The following is a 12,617-nucleotide window of genomic DNA, read 5'->3' as shown; positions in this document are numbered from 1 at the left end:
TATCTCATAATATTGTAAAAATACATCAGCGGTATAGCGTGGAAGTATGTGGACTTGATTAGCCTCAATTTTATTTGAAAAATCCTTAATTCTAACAATGATTTCAATTCAAATGGCAAATTTTTGCCTTTCTTTTTATTTTAGCAAAATATAATTTATGAAAAAGTGTTTCTATTATTTGCATTTTATTTCAGAAAAACCTGAAGACAGGGAAATCTTCAATCTTCTGTTTCATTCCCTAAAAGCCCAACCAACCATCGCTTAGCTAGATGAAACCAGGAGTTTAGAACCCAACCCAGGCATTTCACAGTGTTATGTGGGCTCTGTACTTTAATTAGCATTTGCTTTCCCCCAGGGGGTTCATTAGCAGGAAGCTGGAACACAGTTGGAGTAGCCAGGAATTGAACCATGTACTCCAATATGGGATGTGTCTGTCCCAAGTAACAACTTAACTGCTATACTGACCATATTTTTGAAAAAAAAAATATTTTTTCATCATTCAATTTGTCAAAAACTCTATATATTATTCATACTTCCTTGAATCTTTGAAGATCCCTGCATAAATCAAAAATAATCTTTTCTTAATGCTTTGGGCCCTATCGCACAACTCAAAATGTGCATTTGTTATTGTTTTCTGTTTATTATTTCGCCTCTATCTGCACACACATATGTTCTCACCTTAAAGGAAAGAATCGGGTTCTTTTGTAACATTTTGCTCTGTACGTTGTGATGCCAGTTCTTCTGGTTGGGGCAACTCCAGGGTTGCTTCTGAGTTTTATTCTGACTACCTTGCCTCTCATTCTGCCTTCATTCATCAACCTGAAACTGAACTTCATGCTCCTCTGAATATTTTTTTTCTCAGAAGTCAGTGAATCCAGCTTCCTGAACAAATCCATTGGACAATTTTCATTGCTATTTGATCATCAGCAATTTTCAGCATTCAGTTCCCTTAAAAATTGGTTATTCAAGAAAACTCACATTCTTGATTCTCCTGTTTCATTCGGCATTCCTTATTCACCCAACTCCCTCATGTCTCTTATGTTCTTTTGTCTTATCTGCGCTCAGGGGTTCTCATCTAAAGGCATGGCTTTAATCACCATTTATAAATAATAATGATATAAGGGGATAGGACAGCTAAATAATGGTCTCTACAACAATAAAGTTTTTTTTTAAGATTTATTTTTTTGTATTGGAAAAGCAGATATACAGAGAGGAGGAGAGAGAGGAGGAAGATCTTCTGTCCGATGATTCACTCCCCAAGTGACCATAATGGCTGGTGCTGAGCCAATCTGAAGCCAGGAGTCAGGAACTTCTTCCGGGTCTCCCATGTGAGTGCAGGGTCCCAAGGCTTTGGGCCATCCTCGAGTGCTTTCCCAGGCCACAAGCAGGAAAGTGGATAGAAAGTGGAGCTGCTAGGAATACAACCAGAGCCTATATGGGATCCCAGTGCGTGCAAGGTGAGGACCTTAACCACTATGCTATCGCACTGGCCCAACAATAAATTTAACTGTATCAATTATTTAACCCCAAGGGGAAAAATCAATCTCTCTCTCTCTCTCTCTCTCTCTCTCTCTCTCTCTCTCTCTCTCTCTTTCTCTCTGAATGACTAAACAGAATCCCAGAGAAGCTTGAATAAATACAGTATACTATATAAAAGCATTCACAAGCTAGGGGTTTGATTTCTTAGGTCCGAACTTTAACCACTATGTTGTACCAAAGAATGCGTATTTCTAGCTCCAATCTCTGTTGACCCATGGTCTCAGTTCTCAACCTCATAGTGTTTATCTATATTTGACAGTTTCACACATACAAAACAGAGTTGTATTCACTCCTACTTCTGTGCCTTCTCCTTCAACAGGATATAACTCCTGTTTTTCTGAATTCATCTCTTCCTGCTGGAGAACCATTGGCTTTCTGACTGCAACTGTAATTTATTCCCAAATTATACTCCGCATTTGTACTGTTCTCTGCCAGAAATATCCTTGCTCAAAACCTAATAGGACTTGATCTCATCCTTTATTTAGGTTTTAATTCAAATGTCACCTCCTCAAAAATAACATTTAACTATGAATGAAAGAACAATTTTGCTGCCCATTTTCACTCACCTAGTTCTCTATCTGGTCTATTTTTCTTTACAGTGCTGGCATTATTTGTAATTAAATATGTGCACTAGTTTATCACCAGTCTCATCACCCAGTCTGCCAACAGCATCATGTATTCATGATTTCCATGTGATTCTCCATTAAGGAAATTTCATTGGGAGAGATATCTTCAAGCTGTTCCCCAGCTTCTGCTAAAGTTCATGGTTGTCCTGTTTCTAACCCTACTCTACATGTATGTGGCCTCTTGATTCCATTCTGCCTACCAGAGTTGAGGTTATATTTTTTTGGTTATCAAGCTGTCCATAACTATTCAAATTTCTGCCTTGTGTTTTCTGGAAATCTAGTTTGTTGGATTTCTAGCATGGATTTATCATATCCTGGCTAGTGCTATAATGTATATACTGTTACTGTTCTCCTTAAAGCAAGCATGTTATTTTCCATTCTAATCAACAAATACTTATTGAAATGCACACTCATAATTCATTTGTGTAGTAATCATGTCTTTTTCCTGTACCTTCCTAAGGTCTGACATAGTTCTTTGCATGCATCATTCAGAGTAAATACCTGCTGAACTGGTAAATATTTCTGATCTACTAAATTTAATAAAACAGCATAGATACTTTTATATAATTTGGAAAAATATTTCACTAATACCATTATAAAGCAAATGGCAATACCTTTAATTTTGTATGGTTATATATTCTATGTATTTCCTTTTCTAGAGTAGAAATTGAATAGGACTCTCACTGAACTCTCCATTATCAATTCCCCTGTTATCTTACATATTATAAAAGTAAAACCCAGGCAATACTCTGCTCTGAGATTCTGTTAAGCGACCCACAGTGATTGGGTCAGAGTCAAAATGACTATTACTAACTAGGGGAAGTAGCAGCTCCAGCTGTAGTAGCCTCCAGCAGCTGCTTTCCTAATCTCCTTTCCCTTAGCAATGACAGGCAGGCTGCAGGGAGGCCTCTTACATCCTCCGGACTTGAACTTCTTATACTGACACCAGACTCACAGATTAGTTTGTCATAAATAACAGCTGCTTTAGCCTCTTGTGATACGATTTTTGACAAAATACCTGATGCCTTCTGTAAGAGGCAGGGCTAGAAATCACATCAGAGGAGATCTTACTGTATTTGTTGAACTAGTGGAATCCAGGATTTACATATAATCCCAAAATATCTGTCAGAAACGCCAGATGTTTGTTTTTTCACAGAAACCAATCATTTCTCTTTCTGTATTACACTTTCTAAAATCATAAAAAGGGTAAATTCAGTTACTAGCACATTACATTTATATATCCAGTTTCAGCTGTATTTCTAGCATATAAAAAACTGATTACAAATTCAAAACAACACAATTTTTGTTTAAATGTTTTCAACCAACAGTCTCAATCAGACCCTGGTATGATTGTTATATTTGTTGGGAAAAGTAATGGAAGAAATTCTAAAATGTCACCCATTTAAGTCTTTTTTGAAAATAAAACTCTCCCAATGTTTTGTATCCTTTGGATTGTTTCTTCTCCCAAGAAAGTGTATCTTACATACTAGACATGCGGACTTGGCATGAATTCTTGTGTAGACTGTTCTTTCACATTTCCTGTTGGCTAATAATGTACATTTAACCCAATAAACCCATCTGTGTGAGTGTGTTTTTACATGGCAATGGATGTGTGTTTTTCTTTAAAAATTAATAACCTGCTTAAAGCCAGGTTTTCGTATATTGTGCTTCTCTAATGTACTCATTTTCATGTAACTTCAACTTTACAGTATTTATACTGGTCCATCATTTTAGACAAATGAAATTTTATTGTATTTCAAGTTACAAGCCTAATGAAATAATTTCCCCTTCTGTATCAGTGTATTCTAAAATCTTAAGAAGGATGATTTCCATCTCCCAATTTTACAAAAGTGCTGAAGAAGTAGGATTTAGGACAAAGGAAGAATTCTCAGCTGGTAGCAGCATGTAGTAGATAGATACCGACCAGGGAAATCTCCAGACTTGATTCTGTTCATGTCATTTTCCATGGTAGCTTGCTTTAGACCTGGCATCATGATGACAGAGTGAAAGCAAGCGTTAGAGGAGGTGGCTACCACTCAACTCCTTCATTCCTTCCTGCGAAAACATAAAACCTTGTCATACTTATTTAATGAAACAAAAAGAACACATGATTTGCTTGAGACTGAACACTATTGGTCTACGTTGATTTCCAGGTATTCATTTTTGTTTTGTTTTGTTGGAATAGTAATCAATATCCATGTATTTCTTTTAAAATATAAACTATAAACTCTGAGATTTATGAGGAAATTTATGTGAAAAAAAAGTGAGGTTACCTGTAAAGTAAGAATTTTCTGAGATTATGAATGAACATTAGTTAAAACAAATTAAATACCAAATGCAAATACCAAAACCAATGTTTTTAAGCTATTCTTGTCTCCACATTTAGCATTCATCAATCCAAAATAATTGACTAAAAGATGAATTATGGAAAAGTGCAAAAGAAGCATCTGTTTAGTTTTACCTTTGTCAAACTGAATTATGTGTAATGCCTTCGAGGGAAATAATCTCCTATGTAAATACATAAGGTACCATGAGACACTATCTAGGAAATTTGTTCTACATGTGCAAATGACTCTGAAGTGAGTCTACTGACCCTTGAAGACCCTCAGTGAATTTTGATGCCCTAGAATAAATAACCTAACTGTATGTTACACACAATTAAAATCTTACTTATTTTTATTTCTCCAGAAAACCATGTCCATGTGCTTCAGAGGTAGTGTTTAGAGAAATGTACTTAACAAATGCAATTTTTTTTACAATTTTAAGAAATGCATATTTAACTTAACAAATGCATATTTAAGAAAATTTGAGCCAATAATTCTACATGAATAGTAACAAAACACTCACTTATGGATATACTGTAGTTAGAATTTACCTGTAATTATAGGTAATACAAACACATGTAACAGCTCCTACATGTGAATGTTCAAATTGTACCAATGGAAATATGAAGAAGTGGAGAGAATGTGAAACAAAAACTCCCACCCACCAACCAAAAAGGTACACATTTCTATAAGTGGTTGTTGCACTTAGTATTTGAATGTTATCTGGAAGGTTGATTTCTAAAGCCATGCAGTAAATTCTTATTCTTGTCCATAATAAGATAAAGATAAAATCTCTCCTTATTTTCCTGATACACAGTATTTGATCAAATATGCATGTTATATTCAAAAAAGCTCTTCTTCTAAACAAAACTGATCAAAAAATTTCATGACTAATGAATTACAAATTACAGCTAAGCACAAATTGCCTAAGGAAGAACTCTAGGCATGTTGGTCTCTAGGCATTTCTGTAGTCATATCCAAGAAGGTGATATAATGCAGAAGTAAAGCAATGGGTTTAAAGTCTGGAATCATGGGATTGGATTCTCACTCTGCCAAATATTAGGTGAGTAAATTTGGAAAAACCCCCAAATGATCTCAATTTTCTTATTAGCAAAGATGGATGGAAATCAAATACCAATGTGACTATGATCATGTTTGGGACAAAACTTGAGGATGGTAGTGGAGAAAAATCTGTCAACTGCAAAATAATATGCAAATTGAGTTGCTTAGTTTATATTATTTTAATTTAGGTAATTAAGGTAAATTATACAAGATGACACATTTTGCACCCGAAAAATGTACCTCTTCAACCTTGCTATTGACCACATCATTGATTTAAATCTGTTAGGTAAAATAACATGCAAAATAGTGGTATCTGGTTCTTATTATGTGAATGATGTTCTAAGTGCTGTTTTTGTCTCCTGTTTATAAATTGAAATCAGAGAGAGTGAAACACCATTCAAAATCATTGAAGTATAAAAGATATATGTTTCTGCTAGGCCTACCAACACCCATACATGGCACAATAATCAAAATGATGAATACATGTAAAATAACAGTACATAAATTCTTAAATGATGTGAGGATAATTGTCCTATTACATAAATGATTTTTTTTTCAGTCAGCAAGGGTTTTATTGGTCATGTTTTGAGTGACAATGTATTATAACTCAAAACAGGTTTTCCTTGTATTAAGGGAAATCTAAAGTCACACAAGACTGGAAGTAGGAAAAATTAAAATCTGCAATGTTGAAGTAATCATTTCTCAGATGTTGGAGAACCCTAATATCATTTTGTATCCCATAAATATGTGTAATAATGTCTCCATCCATCAATTCACTTTCCATGGTCTGTAATTGTTACTTTAAAAATCACAGAAATAAACAATTCCTGTACTTCATTCTGAGAAATGTGATAGAATCCCGTGACATCTTGTTCCACTGTTTGTGGGTTGTGAATGTTTCCTTCTACCAGGGCATGTATACTATAAACTTTGTTCATTATTACCTATCATGGTGGTCTGATGGACAATCACAGATTAGCTGTGCATGTGCTAAAGTGTTCAATCATGAGAACAGTACTGCTGAAAACTGGTACACAACAATGTATGCTGTGAAGTGCTTCCTTTAAATGAAAAATTGAAACTTCTCAAGCTCATAAGGAAATAACAAAGTTCCATGCTGAAATTCTAAAGAATTACAGCAAGGAGATATCATTTTGCAAAATTTTGAAGATAAAAAGTACTAGTTTTTCAGTCATATCTCAAAATGCAAATGTTACTATCACAGTGTGTGAATTTAATTAAGATGGAAAAGGTACCAAATGAGATGGTTTGTGTGAGCTCTCATTTCATAAATCCACTGGGAAACCTGGACTATAAATACCACAGAAACAGGATTACTGCCCTACAGTTATTGCTTGTCAGTGTATAAGAAACACAGATACATTTACATAACTATTGATCCTCAAAAGACATTTTTTTATGAATTACATTGCATTATGTGGCACAATTTCATAGGCTCTGCGATTCCCCCAACACCTCATGCCCTCCCCCAATGGTGGATTCCTCCACCTTGTTGCAATATTATAGTTCAAATTCAGTCAAGATTCTTTCATTGCAATCAAATAAGATACCTGGGTTTTTTTCCGTTGTTTATTTAATACTCTTTTTAACCAAAATTACATGAAACAGTTGCATAACCCATATTAGACTGTTCATTACATAAAACTGCACTTTGATCAGTTTCCTGGCTTCAAAGAACTTATAATCTTATATAATTGAAAAAAGGTTTCATGCAGTAGTGTAACACCCAATTGAATTCAATTATACAAGAATTAATACAGAAAAAGGTAGAGAACCAATAGAAATAGAGAAAGGAGTTCTAGTTCAATTTAATTATATTAATTAAAGTATTAGATTTTTAAACTGATAAGAATGGATACTACACTTGATCTTAGCCAAAAGGCCGAGAAGCGATTGCATTAGGTTTTTAAAGAACATTTATGATTCCAAACATATCACATTTTTTTTTTGTTCAGTGCACTAGTTATCTAATGCAGGGTTCAAGAAATACAAGCATTCTGATCAAATGCAAAAATCAATGTACCTAACTTCATTATTAACCTGCTGTTTGACCTTCCACAAGTCCTTCAGCATCTCTTTTCACCATATTTATAATGACAAGTGGCATCTTGTATTCTGATACTGTTTCCTGGTCGTGGGGTCCTTAAAACATTGTGTCAAACTTCCAAGACCTTCTCCAAAATGCACAAGTACAGAAGCACACTCCTAATATAAATACCTGCAGTGAATGTGAAAAGCAGAGGTGTAGCACAAATATCTCACATTTGACAAAGTTTTATCAATGGTAAAGATATATGTACCTTCGGGCCCGGCACCGGTGGCGCAGTGGTTTAGGTCCTTGCCTTGCATGCCCGGGATCCCATATGGGCGCCGGTTCTAATCCCGGCGACCCCTCTTCGCATCCAGCTCCCCGCTTGTGGCCTGGGAAAGCAGTCGAGGATGGCCCAAAGCTTTGGGACCCTATACCCGTGTGGGAGATCCGGAAGAGACTCCTGGCTTCGGATCGGCATAGCATGGATCATTGCGCTCACTTGGGGAGCGAATCATCTGACAGAAGATCTTCCTCTCTTTCCTCGCTGTATATCTGCCTTTCCAATAAAAATAAAATAAATCTTAAAAAAAAAAAAGATATATGTACCTTTAAAAAACATCCCAAGGTTCTATAATGAACACTATAGAAATTTTAAAATGCTCAGAAATTACTATTCAAAACAGAGCAAAGGAAGAATTAGAAATTATGCTTTGATAAATTTCTATGCCATGATCAGTTTTACCGACCATATTACTTTGTTGTAAACAGGTTTCAGGAAACAGATAAACACAAACACAAAACCCATGTGCCACTCTTAGAATCACTCATTGTAAATGTCTTACTATTGTCCATCATTTGCTTTGACATTTTGCATATATATGCCTTCCACTGCTGAGTTGTTTAAGCATCCTATCTGTTTGGCACATTGGTTTCGGTTCTGGTTGTCCCATCCAAGTTCTGCCCTTTTATAACCCAATCAAGCCAGAACAGAAGAAAGACTGACAACTTTCATTTAGCTATCAGGTCCTTCTGGGGTCCACTAGTTATAATAAAATGACTCTACATTGTGTTTAATGATCCATGAAGATAACAAAACCAATAAAAAAAGTTTTCATGCCCCTAGAGCAAGAGGCTGGTCTCATCTTCTATTAAAATTGTTTAACTATCCACAACTACCAGTTATAGGGAAAAGGTGAATTGGCAATATAATTGCACTGCTCACCTTCCATAATGAAACATCTGTTTAAATGATGGACTCACAACTGTTCATGAAAGACTAGCCACGGTAATACTAGAGGGGAAATCAGTAGTGGGGTGAGGGTGACTTGGAAAGGGAGATGGCAAATCCCAGAGCCTATGAAATTGTATCATAATAATAATAATAATAATAATAATAATAAAAACCCACTGGTTATCTCCTTCTAACAAGCTCACACAACAGAGCTGAACCAAGTAATGAAATAAGGATTCAATTAAACCATGTATGTTTTAATTCAAAACAAACATGAGACAGAAAGTGAATTAGGAAAAAATAAGAAAATGACAGGGGCTATTTCAACAACTTACATACTATGCACTGGTGAGAATTCCTACCTGTGCTTACACACAATCTGGCAATAACAACATTACCTGTAGTTGATGTTTTGTTTTGTTTTTGTAAGCACAGTGAAACCTGCATTATTTCTACATGATGTTGAAATTCAGTCTCTCTTCAGGAATCATTTCTGATCCGTATGTTTGAAGACATTGCTTAATTTAAGAAAAAAGAAAGAAGAAGAAGATGAACTAGGGTGGAAGCAGTTAGTAAGGTTGTGCTTCATAAACACTGATACACTGTTCTTTTTAGGAAGACATTTAATATCTCACAATACTTTTCATTTTTAAATTTTGTTTTTGTTACTTCATGTTGAAGCCTAAATAAAGAACTCAATGGTTTTCTTCCATAATAGATTAAAGAAAGAATTACAGTGTTTATATCTAAACATGGCTAACTAAGTAAATCACTGACAACTTGTGACTTTGTACAATTCATAACTCCACCAAAAATTGTCACTCTGGCTTTGTTTTGCTGGTCTGTGAAAGTAAATTTAGAGAAGTCACCTGTTAAAATGTGGGTACTTCCAGAAGATGGAATTCATTAAGCTAAACTTCCAATAAACAAATTTCTGGAAATTTAATTTTGCAAAAGTAAAGGAGATTTGACATAGAAGTAAGAGAGATGAGCAACTTGAGATTGAGAAAAGGAACGTAACTGTCTTGCCAGTGGAAAGCTAAATTGATCTCTGTGCAGAGTTGATGGCTTTATATACTTGGTGAATCAAGGCACCATCTACACACTCCCAAGCTATCCTGATCCTGCTTAGCTTCCGAGATCAGGTGAGATTGGGCATGTTCAGGGTGGTATGAAAGACTACGCTATGCTAATAATATGGGGGGAAACACTGTGTGGCAGGAAAGAATGGGAGGAGTGAGACGGGAAATTCACGTGTCAATAGAACTGTGTAATGTAAAGAAAGAGAAAATAACAATACAAAAAAATCTGAGTGGGAATGCTGCAGAGTGAGACTACTGGGGTATTAGGCTAAGGAACTGGAATTGTCCTCCATCAATGAAAACTGGTATCAAAAGTTGGAGAATCAATTTGGTAAATAAGAAGGCATGAAGCATTAATTTTTTTTTATTTTAACTTTTTCTTTTTGCCTAGGTCTCACTCTATGGTTATATGTTTGGTTCCTAAGGAGCTTGTACTCATGAAATTTGTGTAAGAGAGCTTTAAAAAAAATGACATCTTTCAGAGCGATAGGATTCCATTATCCAGAGAGAATGTAAAGTACATAAATTCTAATAATTTTTAATTCATTTGAGATATTGCAATTAAAGCTATCAAGGATTTTATTTTACTCTTTATGAACTATCTGTGAAGCATTTGCCTTTATCCTTCCAAAATAAAGGAGAAATGTTTATAGTATTCTATTCTAAGGAGCTATCAATGCTTATGACTGCTTATATCTCTTGGCATTACAAATTTAGATAAAGGAAACTTCTCTTGGAGGGTGAGCATTTATAACCACTGAAAAAGAGGAAGGTGGTAAAAATAGAATGGTATATTATATACTTGTGTGACATATGCCTAATCTTTTGAATACATAAACATATTTTGTGAGCTTATGAAAGAAGTCTCCAAAGCCTCAAAAGTTCAGGCTGACTTGGTGTCTAAACAGAAAGAGAACTTAAGCCAAAATTTACAAGTTCATCTAAAAATGCACTACACTTAAAGTACCCTTTTAGTGTACTGTTTGAACAGTACAATATGTTTGGTTTATTAGCCTGTAGCTGTATAAACATAGTCAATGTTATTTGCCCCTTAAAAATCTTAACAAGAAAACCATTTATCTAATTTATACTGAGACATTTTGCGATAAGCTTAGTATATAATCATCCTCTAGCACCACAATAAACAGCTACTATGTATTCATCAGAAGTTATTATTAATCATCAGCTTCTTATAATGGCTATGTTTATGTCTCTCTAACAGCTCAACTCTGTCAATGAAGTTATTGTGTACTGAGCTAAAAATTTCATTAAGTGCCTATTTTTTTAGATGCAACAATTTTGTGAATAGCATGTAGACATATGGAGATAGGCAATATATAATTACTTTATTATTTCATTGCCATAACCCTATTTTACAACTGGTTTCAGATATCCATTTTTAAGATTAACCACACTGGAGACGTTTTCAGATTTACTCCCTTTTAAAGTGCCTCAAAATAGCATATAAAATAGAAAAGTCCTTATAGGAACACTAACTGCCTTAATTCAAGTCTCAAATCTTTATCTCTTTTAGTTGCATGCAAAAAAACAAACTTTAGGAAACAAGGTGTATGTTAACCACTGTGTTTTCACAAAGTAAATTAACAGAGCCAATGATGATAATATTGATATTTTTTTTGGAAAAGTGTGCACATGTTTTTTGAGTAGAGATGGTAAATGGCAATAGTTCAAGTTTGTTGACTTTAGCTGATACTCTTGGGTAAGTCTATAAACTTTGCTTCCTAAAACACAGCAAGCCTATTATATCAAGAAGACAGATTCTATATCCCTCATCCTAATAAGTGGAATAGGGACAGAGAGAATGTTAAAGCGGAGTCCTCAAGAATACACACACATGCACGCGTACACACACAAATACACACTTGAATACATTTGAAGTATAATGTAACACATAAATACTACATCTCATCGTATGTTGTAAGGCACAAAATATACATATCTCACAGAATACAGTTCTATTTACATGATATTCCATACATATATAAGACTACATATACATAATGCAAAATATATTCAAGAATGTATGGACACATGTACATACATTTAGTAGCTAGAAAGCAACAGCTGTCATTGAGCTAAGCCAAAATTAAGAGCCAGAAGCTTCTTCAGGGTTTCCCCAAGAGGAATCAGAGCAACTGGGACTTGAACTGGTGCCCACATGGAATGACAGATTCAATGTTGCAGATTAATCTGATACTTCACAATGCAAAGCCCTACCCCTGCAGGCTTATGCTTCAGGAGAGTGAGAAACATGGCAAAAATGGAAAGAACAGGCTAAAGACTATAAGGAAGAAGCACAGATAGAGAGGCGGAGCAGAGAGAGGAGAGGGAAAAAGGGAAGAAGCAGGACTAAAGGCTGCATCTCCCACAATGTATTCATATTCTACTTTTGGCAAGATCAATAGCCCTTTCAATTCTGGTTTTGCTACATCTCAGGGGGTTGATATTTTTTATTTTATTTCCAGTCATTGAAGAAAAGGTTTTTATTTTTCTTATGTATTTCCTCATTGGCTCAGAGGTCAAACAATAGCATCATTTACTTCAGGAAAATAAATTAGTAAGTTAATCAATTAATTTTTAAGAAGAGGATTGAGATCTTATTTAAAAATTGTAGACTCTCTTTTACTTTCTTTTTGAAGATTTGTTCTATTTGTTTGTAAGTCAGTTACAGAGCTAGAT

The 12,617-nt window shown here is 34.9% G+C and overlaps 1 pseudogene; it reads right to left on the bottom strand.

Moving 5' to 3' along the window:
- Positions 1–7,362: 7,362 nt before the first annotated feature.
- On the bottom strand, positions 7,363–7,466 carry LOC121161088 (annotated as a pseudogene).
- Positions 7,467–12,617: the final 5,151 nt, after the last annotated feature.

Source organism: Ochotona curzoniae, unplaced genomic scaffold, assembly GCF_017591425.1.
Source record: "Ochotona curzoniae isolate NIBS_2020 unplaced genomic scaffold, NIBS_Ocur_1.0 contig_4612, whole genome shotgun sequence".
NCBI lineage: Eukaryota > Metazoa > Chordata > Mammalia > Lagomorpha > Ochotonidae > Ochotona > Ochotona curzoniae.
Note: the sequence above shows the minus strand (reverse complement) of the source record. Positions and strands in the feature narration are given on the sequence as shown.